Raw genomic sequence first — 8139 nt, 5'->3', positions numbered from 1 at the left:
CGGGCTCCCTGCTCAGCAGGGAGTCTGCTTCTCCCTCTGACCCTCTTCCCTCTCATGCTCTCTCTCATGCTCTCTCTCTCTCAAATAAATAAATAAAATCTTAAAAAAAAAAAAAAAGAAATCCAAGACAGAAAAGTGACTTCTCCAAGGGGCGTGGTCAGGATTTGAACCCAGGTCTGCATGAATGCAGAGTTGGTGCTTTGTCCAGCTCCATACCATCCGTGCTACAAATCCAGCTGCACAGTTGACCTGCTGACCTTCCCATTCATCATTTGGGCGAGGTGCTCCTTGAATCCCACCACCCCTCAAATGACCTTGCTGGTGCAACCAGATTCATGCCCTTTATGCCAGGCTCATTCTTTTCTCTAAGCCTTTGTTCAAGCTGTGCCTTTCACTGGGCATCTTTTCCTTCCTCCCTTCGGTGTTGGAATATCTGAAAATCCTTTTTAAAAAGATCTGGCTCAGATCTACTTTCTCCATGAGAACTTGCTGTATCTTTGATCAAGCCTACCTGCTCTGGGGGGCTATAGCTTGTCCTGTTCCTTATCTAACAGCTTGGTCTTGTTGAAATTGTTGTGGGTGCAGTTCTAAATCTCCTGGGATTCTGGAACCACATGGGCAGCCTACCACCCTACCTTGCTGTGTTATGGAAGGAGCAGGTGCCAAGGAAGTGTTCTGGAAGAAAGGAAAGAGAGAAGGCAGGCAGGCAGGCAAGCAAGATGGAAGGAAGAATGTGGGGGTGATATGGTAGTAGTGATAGTGAGGATCCCAGGAGATATGGATGCAAAGATGTTTTCAATTGTGAAATGTATTTTAAGGGCAAAGTAAAACTTGTTTAAGCCACACAACTGTATGTTGTGTGCTCAATGATTACTATTTGCATTAAGTTGAATGACTGCCCTTCCCCCTGCAACAGCCCATTACTAGATATAGTGGAGGTATACTTGTATCCTCTTCTGGGTAAAGAGTCTCCAGAGCAGGGATTACATCTGTCCTTGATCACTTTCCTAGACTTACTTAGCACAGGACCTGACACATGGCAGCCCTCCAAAAGCATTGACCAAAAGAATCTCCTAAGATGTGCTGTGCCAAAGGTGTCTTGAGGATATATATATATATCAGCTCAGTTGTCTCATTCATTCAAGAAATATTTATTAAGCACCTACTATGTGCCAATCATAGTTCTAGGTACTTGGGATGCAGCAGTGAACAAAACAGATTTGCCTGCCTGCATGGAGCTGACATTCTAGTGGGCAAGAGAGACAATAAAGAAGAAAATATAAAAATAAGTAAATCATAGGGTATATTAGAAAACAATAAAGTCTTTGGACATCAAGTTGAATAGGATAAGAGGAGAAGATTGAGAGTATTGAGGGAGGAGTGGTTACAGAAAAAAATAGCTTGGTCAGAGTTGGCCTAATTGAGGTGAGATTTATGATTAAAGGAGGGAGCCATGGGGAAATTTGGGGGAAGGAAAACAGTTGAAGCAAAGGCCCTGAGGCAGGAGTGTATCCAGAGTGTTTGAGGCCAGTGGGGCTGGAGCGGAGGGAAGAGTTGGGGGGAGAGGGCAGAGGTCAGATGGGGTGGGTCCTGGAACCCATTGTGAGGCCCTGGCTTTTGCTCTGAGTGGGAAATAACACTGGAATGTGTTGAGCAGAGGGATGATGTTGGCTTTAAAAGGTCAACTCTAACTCTGGTTACTGTGTAGACAGTAGGGCCCAATGGCAGAAGAAGGGCGACCTGTGAGAGGCCATTGAAGTAATCCAAGGGGGGATGGCAGGTTGGTGTGAGCAGAGTTTGGGAGTGATGGGGTCTGAATATATTTTGAAGGTAAAGCCAACAAGGCTTTCAGATGATTGAAGGTGAGATCTTGGGGACATGTGTCAGTGGTGGCTCCAAGATTTCTGGCCCAGGGGGTTGGGAGGATGGAGTTGCTATTTGTTGTGGTGGGGGAGCTGTGAGTGAAGGGCCACTGGAGGGCAAGGTCAGAGGTTTGGTTTTGGACCTGTGGGATCTGGGCCGTCCAGTGGGCACCTGGTGGTGCTGATGCATAGGCAGTTGATTATTCAGGCCTAGAATCCTTTGCTATGAATGGACTTGAGTCTGTCCTTCAGCACCTGTGCAGGCCTGCTGCCAGGCACGGAGGGTGCTGTTCCCACAGACTGAGACCCCACAGCAGATGGGGTGGCCCTCTTTCTAAGGCTTGGTTTCCTCCTTGGCAAGATTGGTGCAATAACACTCATTTTGGGGGTTGTTGTGGGGGGTTGGATGAGATAGTAGCCATAAAGCATTTAGCTCTCAGATGGTAGCGAAAATATACTGAAGAACCAACTTGGATCAGCTCCTGCACACCAGTCATCAGATGGGTTGGGGGGGGTGCAGACTGGGGAGCTGGGAGAGGAAAGGCGAAGGAGGAGACTGCAGCCGGGGGCATGGTGTGTGATTTCATTGTCCCAGGGAATTGGAGCTTGTGGGGCAACAGGAAGGGGAACCACTCTGGAAGGGGGTATAGGGTCCATCCAACTGCAGCTGACAACAGCTCCTTGGGTTGGGGACTGAGTGACCGTTCTCTGAGTGTCCCAGCCAGGATGATGAGCGGCAGGCTGTCCGGCTGCCTGGGGGCACTGCCCCTTTGCAGTTTTACCCGTAGGAGCTATTAACCAGTCCTCGGCTTTTGAAGACACATATGTTCTAAGGGGAGGCTGTAGGATTTCCTCGGCTTTTCTTTCAGGCTCAGCACGTGGCCTGGTGTGCAGCAAGCCTTCGATGAATGCTATATCTGTCCTTCCTTCCACATCTGTAAGAGAGTGGTGGCTGAGAAACCTGTCTTCCAGAATTGCTGTGAAGATGGCATGCAAAAGCGTATAAGGAGGCATCTTTGCAGCAGTGATGATATTTAACGCCTGGGATATAGTCTCAGAGAGATGTTCAATAGCTTCCCTAAGGCCACAGGTGCTAGGGGGTAGAGGCAGTCTCCTTTCAGGGGGGCATCTTCCACGAGTTTAGGAAGCGAGGAGGGCAGAGCTGAGCAGAGAGGAGGGAGGGTCAGACTCCACCTGGGGAGGGCGTGTCTTCCAGAGCAGGTCCAGGTGTGGGGTGGAGGCACTAGAGAGTGAGACTTGAGAAAGTGGGGCGGGGAGCGGAGCGAGGGGAAGGTGTCCCGAGCAGCTTACGGCAGCTCTTAGAGAGGTGGGAGGGAGTGCTTGTAAGTGCAGACCAGACCACCGAACTGAACCCTTCTGCCTGCCCGGGAGGTGCCATCCCTCCCTTGCATAGCTGAGGCTGCTCAGGCCTGGAGAGAATAAGGACCTTGCTCAAGATCACATAGACCAACAGTGATGTAGCTGGGCTTGTGACCCAGCTCTGCTCAACCACAAAGGCTGCCTTCTCTCCACCACACCACGTGGACGTCGCGAACCCCAGGCAGCAGGGGGGATGGACACTATCAGATGACCCTTTGGCAATCTCTTCCGGCAGAAACATTCTTGCAGTCTCCGCTCCCTGGTCTCCCTCCACACTTGCCCCTGCCTCCTCCCCGTCTTTCCCTCCTCATTACTCAACCCCTAGTAACCCTACCAGCTGTCCTGCAGGGCCAGGGGAGGAGGAGACCGGCTCTTCTGGGTGACTCACATGAACCCTCTGCGGCCTGCCCACCTCCCTCTCACCCACCAAAACAGTGGTGAGGACCCCCCCTCCTCCCACCCTGTCCTCTACAAGCATCTGCGACCGAGGGGTACTTCCCGGAATTAGCCATCAAGAACAGCTGGAGCAGGGAGGGGGAAGTGGGAGAAGGGATGGGAGCTAACAGCTTCCAGATGTGCCAGGGCATGTGAGCCAAGGGAGCCTCCAGTCCAATGGTCTCCTGCTGTGGCTGGGAGGCTGGGATGGGCTGGCCTCCACGGCCAGGACTTCAGAGTTGCCAAGGCAGCTGGGCAGATCCCCTCCTGGAAAACGGCACGCACACCCATGTGTGCAGCATGAGGGAGCCCTCCGTGCTGCACCTGCAGGGGCCCGTGGGAAAGCCCCTGCGGCCGGCTGCTCCCTGTGGCCTGGTGGTTTTTTTTTGTTTTTGTTTTTTTTTTTTTTAAACATCCAACTATTATTTTATTTATACTGCTATGCTTAAGTTACATGGAAAAGACAACTGAAGCAGCTCTGCCCCATTTCAGGAAAAGTTTCCAATCAACACCAATTAAGCGGTAACAAAGAACCAGGAACGGTGACATCTCTGGGTCCAGACAGACAGGGCAGGGATGCGCTCTGATGTCACGGTTCATCTCCAACGAGACCACAGCACCACGGCCAGCACCAGCCATGCCAACACCGAAACTTCAGCACTCGTCGAACATTCAGATCTCTTCTCTGAAGCTAGCAAATCGAGGGAAATAATTGGGTTAAAAGGTTATTTTTTTTTAATGAAGCCCAAATAAGTGTAAAACGAAGCCCAAATAAGTATAAAACTTCTTGCAGTTGCCATCCGAAACGTACACAAAACACACCTTTTCCCTAACAGTGTTAGTACTAACCCTGTCCACCTTGGCTACCCTGCCCATGGTGGAAGCACAGAGCTCAGCGGCTTGCGGGGCAGTGTCCCTGCTCAGCCACTCACCAATTCTGACTCTCAAGGTAAACCACCCAGCTCCCTTAGCCATGCAGTGGTTCCTACTTCTTGAAGTTATTATTAGGGGTGAAATGTCACAATCTATGCAAAACATGTAAGGCGTTGCCTGGCATGCCGTCCCTTCTTACCGTTTAGAGGACACCTTCCTTGTTTTAGAAGCTATGCCATTTTAGCCTTGCACCTTGCAAGTTAGCTGTGAGTACCCCCGTTTTTATGAGAGGAAATCAAGGCTCAGCGAGGCTAAATTACCTGTCCAGGGTCACGCAGGTGTTAAGTGGCAGGGCTGCGACATCAAGCCTGGCCAGTTAGACCCTAAAACCCAGTCTCAGTGTACTGCGTCCCTCCCTGCCTGTTTCTTTACTATTTTTCCATCAGTGGTTAAAAAAAAAAGGTTGTAGGACCCGCTAGGGGTCGGGGTGGGGGGGGCATCATTTTCGTTCTCGCTTATCTGAAGAGAGGACTGATTTGGAAACATTGGCAAGAGTTTGGGGGTTCAGAGGGGCCCTGGAAGGAGAAAGCAAGTGCCCTAGAAGGGGGCACTAAGAACAGATTTCAGGAACGTGGAAGAAGCAGGGGACAGGGTGTCCCAAGGTTGGAAGGCATCCAGGTTGTCCTAGGGTGGCCTCAAAGAGGACCCGGAGCCCCCCTGAGCAAAGCCCCAGGGTCCATGATTGCTCTTTCCCTGTGTGTGTGTTTCTAGCCTTGCCAGTTGTTGCTTCCCTTCAGCACGTCTTCTCCTTGGCTGGGGCGGGCTGTGGAGGGTCTCCAGAATTCCCCTTTGTCAGATGGGGAGGACTGGAGAGCAGGGAGGAGGAGAACCAGGAGCGAGGGGGCTGGAGCTGGCCAGCAGGGAGGCCCGCGATTGGCCCAGCTCCCAGGGCCTGCCTTCCCCTCACCATTCCCTCCCCCTGCCCCCCAGGACTCCTTGGCTGCACAGCCTGCCAGTTGGGACCCCGCCAAGCCAAACAGCTGCCAGGGGGAGAGGAAGAAGCATTTCCGAGCAGTGAGGCCCCTGCGGACTCCGACTCAAGCCTAGAATCCCCCTTTGTCACCGCCAAGTGAGAAAGAGAGTCTGTAGACATGCATACAGGCATGCACGCGTGGCACCAGGGAGCCCGGGGCACAGGACCTGAGGACCTGGGCCGCTACGGGGGTGGGGGTGGGGCAGGGGTGTCCAGGAGCAGGCTTGGGGAGGGAGAGAGGGACAGGGGCCATGACTGCGCCAGGTGGTAGCAGGGGTGGGGGAATTAGGTTTGGCTCACTCAGAGGTGAGGGGCGTGTGTAGTGGGTTGAATAGTCCCCGCCCCCCGCAAAGTTATATCCACCCGAAACCTTAGAGTCTGATCTTACTTGGAAATAGGGTCTTTGCAGATGTAATGAAGGTAAGGATTGAGGTGAGATCATGCTGGGTTAGGGCGGGCCCTCAATCTGGTGCAAGAATCCTCATAAGAAACAGGAAAAGAGGGGCGCCTGGGTGGCTCAGCTGGTTAAGCGGCTGCCTTCGGCTCAGGTCATGATCCCAGGGTCCTGGGATCGAGCCCCGCATCGGGCTCCCTGCTCCGTGGGGAGCCTGCTTCTCCCTCTCCCTCTGCCTGCCTCTCTGCCTACTTGTTCTCTCTCTCTCTCTCTGTCAAATAAATAAATAAAATCTTTAAAAAAAAAAAAAAAAAGAAACAGGAAAAGAACATACAGAAACCCAGGGGAGAAGGCCATGTGAAGAAGAGCCACATGAAGACAGGCGCTGAGGTTGGAGCTCCAAGCCAGGGAACGCCTTGAGCCACTGGAAGCTGGAAGAGACAAGGAAGGATTCTCCCTCTAGAGCCTTCAGAGGGAGCACCACAGTGTTGACACCTTGATTTCAGACTTCTGGCTTCCAGAAGTACAAGCAGATGGGCGCCTGGGTGGCTCAGTTGGTTAAGCGACTGTCTTCGGCTCAGGTCATGATCCTGGAGTCCCGGGATCGAGTCCCACATGGGGCTCCCTGCTCAGCAGGGTGTCTGCTTCTCCCTTGGACCCTCCCCCCTCTCATGCTCTCTCTTCTCTATCTCATTCTCTCTCTCAAATAAATAAATAAAATCTTTAAAAAAAAAAAGAAGTACAAGCGGATACATTTCTGTTGTTTCAAGCCCCGAGATTTGTGGCAATTTGCTATAGCAGTTCCAGAAAACTAGTATGGCGGGGTGCATAGGGGGAAAAGGGTTGGGGGTGGGTGGGTATACCAGAGCTCTATAAGAAAGACCTGGAAAACAGAATGAAAAAGATTTATTATTTATTGTGCTACTATTCTGTGCCAGGCACTTTTAAAGATGCTTATCTCAGACCTTACAATGATCCTGCCAAGAAGAATTATGATTCCCATTCTTTGGTGAGGTTCAGACCCAAGTTTGTTTTCTAACAGCTGGGATTCCAGCACTGCATCCTCTGTCTCGCAAGCCTGGCCTCGTCCCACTTTCTCTCGGGGGGGGCCTCCGCCGTTTCTGGGTCAGATGATACGTGCTTCAGGTGGCAGGGGATGGCCTCCAGAGGTCCAGGAGGGGAACATAGTAGACCTTACTGTGGAACAGGGCAAAGGGTCATTACCCCATTGTCCTGGGGCCTTCGGTGACCAGACAATCTCTATTCACCGCTGCTGCTATAACCCTCAGGGACACTCATGAGGGTCTGTTCACATCCCTGAGCCTTAGGAAGGGGAGGGAGACACCGGCCCCTACTTGCCTCATTCTCGTTGCTACAACCACCAGCACCATCCCTGCTCCTGCTGCCATCGCCAACCCCTCCATCACCACCACCTCCCCCACCATCATCACTGGTACCATCACCACCATCACCACTACCTCCATCCCCATCACGAACACCGAAACTTCTAGAACCACTGTCAGAGGCAGCACTGTCGCTTCCGGGTCATCACCTCGGTTACTTCCGCTCTACCCTGCCACCACCACCAAGACTGCCTCTGCCGCGTGAAGTAATGGAGAGGCTAGAGGTGGGTCAGGGAACTCCTTGGGGATGTCCTGTGATGGAGCAGCTTGAGCAGCAGTTAGCAGTGGAGCGAAGTCAGAGTCAGGATGTGTCTGGCTGACAGATGTGATCGGGAGTGAAGGACTGCTCTGAGTCCAGGCTTGTTGAGAGAGGAGGAGAGCCTGCCTGGCTGGAGTAAACACTTAGCAGGACAGGCTGTCTTCAGAGGCGTGGGTTCAGCGGGTGGAGGTTGTCTGAGTGACATATCTAGGCCCTGCCTGGCTCATGCGTGTCTCTGGGGACGTGGATTTTGGCGGGTCCCCCGGCTCCTGGCCACCTGCCTGGCCTGGTCATGGCAGTGAGGTCATGCGAGTGGCTGTACTGGGAGCGCGGGGGAGCAGGGTCAGGAGAAGGGGGCCCGCCCTGGCTGGGAAGGGAAGAAGGCCTCTCTCCCCAGGCTGACCCTATCAAAAATGATGAAGTAAGCACGTCTTGATGCTCCTTCCCCCAGATTCCCCTCTCCTCTGCCTGCCTCCTCCTCACAGGCCCCTATGGGCTCT

At 52.7% G+C, this 8139-nt stretch overlaps 1 long non-coding RNA gene across 1 annotated transcript; it reads right to left on the bottom strand.

The window, feature by feature from the left end:
* Window positions 1–4097: 4097 nt before the first annotated feature.
* Window positions 4098–7792, bottom strand: LOC113927228. Its single transcript, XR_003521549.1, has 4 exons — window positions 7456–7792; window positions 6943–7174; window positions 6312–6408; window positions 4098–4368 (listed from the first exon to the last, which is right to left on the bottom strand). It is a non-coding gene; the product is annotated as an uncharacterized LOC113927228 (long non-coding RNA).
* Window positions 7793–8139: the final 347 nt, after the last annotated feature.

The sequence above is a fragment of the Zalophus californianus genome, chromosome 7 (assembly GCF_009762305.2).
Source record: "Zalophus californianus isolate mZalCal1 chromosome 7, mZalCal1.pri.v2, whole genome shotgun sequence".
Taxonomy (NCBI): Eukaryota; Metazoa; Chordata; class Mammalia; order Carnivora; family Otariidae; genus Zalophus; species Zalophus californianus.
Note: the sequence above shows the minus strand (reverse complement) of the source record. Positions and strands in the feature narration are given on the sequence as shown.